The following is a 1,773-nucleotide window of genomic DNA, read 5'->3' as shown; positions in this document are numbered from 1 at the left end:
TGAGGAAGGTCTGCTTTTCTTCAGCTGGATGAGAGGAAAAGTGGTGGTTAGTTTTCTCAGAGGTAGGCCACTTCTGTTTTTGCTCACGAGTAAACTTGATGAACTTGAAAGATGTACTAAGGCCTTGTGAGTTATCTTTGGCGGATTTGCTATCTTTCAGTTTTCGCTTTCCTTTGTCTGAAGATTTCATCAATGAAGGAATAACATATTTCATTGAGGGTTTTAAGTTTTGAGGCTTTTTACTGTCAATGATCTTTGGTGATTCACAGATTATCTCTTCTTTGGATTCAAAATCGAGAAAGTCCCTTGCTGATTTCTCAAAATAAAAATTAGTATGGATTGAAGTGGAAGATGTGGGTTCAAAGGTTGATGCTTCAGAGTGATCTGCTTGAGGTTTCATCGACTCTGACTTTGATRAACTTTCAATTTTACTTGAATGGTTCATCGATTCATCAGCTGATGTTTCCTCATTAGAATTCTCTTTTTCATCAACGGTACTTGCTAATGGAATGAAATTGACAATCAAACATTCTGGTTTAACCATAGGGTTTCCATCGGTTTCTTATTTAGAGGTGTCAATTCTTCCATAAAAATTCTTACTTGTACTATTCTCGTATACCACATTTTCAAAATCCTGTCTTGAAACGACAGTTTGGTTTTGGAGTAAAGTCGGGTTTTTGAATGCATCCAAGTTTGAAAGTAGATTCAAGGGTGGATTTCTTTGATTTGATGAAAGAGTTCAATTCATTGAATCTAATCCCTTGAGTGTCCATTCGACCATTTAATTTTTCATAAACGTCTTGGGCATCTTTGTACTTCTTCATCAGAAGTTCATTGGTTTGAAGTTTCTGGTGAAGAATTTCCCGCTCTTTTTGAAAGAAATCTTTAAGAGCAACTGAGTTTAGTCTCTCTGCCTCGGATTCCTTTAAGGCGTTAGTTTTCTTTTCTAGGTCCTTAGTTATTAGTTTGTTTAATTCCAAAACTTTATCTTCCTCTGATTTCTTAAGAGTTCTGATGCGAGTCTTTTCCTTAGCAAGTTCGGCTTTTTTCTTCGGTTAGAAGGTCAGTCTCTCTTTTCTAGAAACTTGCTTCTTTTTCCGCTTTTATCCTTTCAGATTTTTCAAAATTTAATTTAAAGAAATTTTCTGAAAGTTTTATAACCCTTAACTCTAGCTCAGATGGAGCAAAGTTGGTTTCATTTAAAGTAGACTCACATACCTGATCATCAGAGTCGGAGACAGATTATGCTTTGGACGTGGCCATCAGACATATGAGTGCTTTGTCTTCATCATCTGATGAAGAATCAGACACCCAATTTTCTCTTTCGGCCATCAGGCTTCGCTCTCTAGGATTATACTTGTATTTGTTCTTGTAATAGTCAGCATCCTTTACTAATCCTCCTCTGCATTCTTTGGAAAAATGACCAAGTTTTCTGCACCTGAAGCAGCGGAGGTCATTTTTCCTTCCATCCTTGTCCTCCTTCCTCTCGTCTCTTCTGTCCTCTCTTCTTTCTTCTATTTCTTCTCTTCCATCTCTTCTATATGCCCTCTGATGAAATTTCGATGGCTTCCTTTTATAGGATGACTGGTACCTTTCCCTCTTGAATTCTTTTCGTTCGTAGGGTTTCTTGATAAACTTTTTCTGGAACTACTTTGTAATCAAGGCCAGAGATTTGGCAAAGGCTTTAATTTCATCATCTGATTCAGAAGTTTCGTCTTCAGATTCTGATTCAACCACCAATGCTTTATTTCCTTTCTTCTTAAGTTCTCTGGT

Source organism: Cynara cardunculus, unplaced genomic scaffold, assembly GCF_001531365.2.
Source record: "Cynara cardunculus var. scolymus isolate 2C unplaced genomic scaffold, CcrdV1 Un_Scaffold_1345, whole genome shotgun sequence".
In the NCBI taxonomy this organism is placed as follows: Eukaryota; Viridiplantae; Streptophyta; class Magnoliopsida; order Asterales; family Asteraceae; genus Cynara; species Cynara cardunculus.
Note: the sequence above shows the minus strand (reverse complement) of the source record.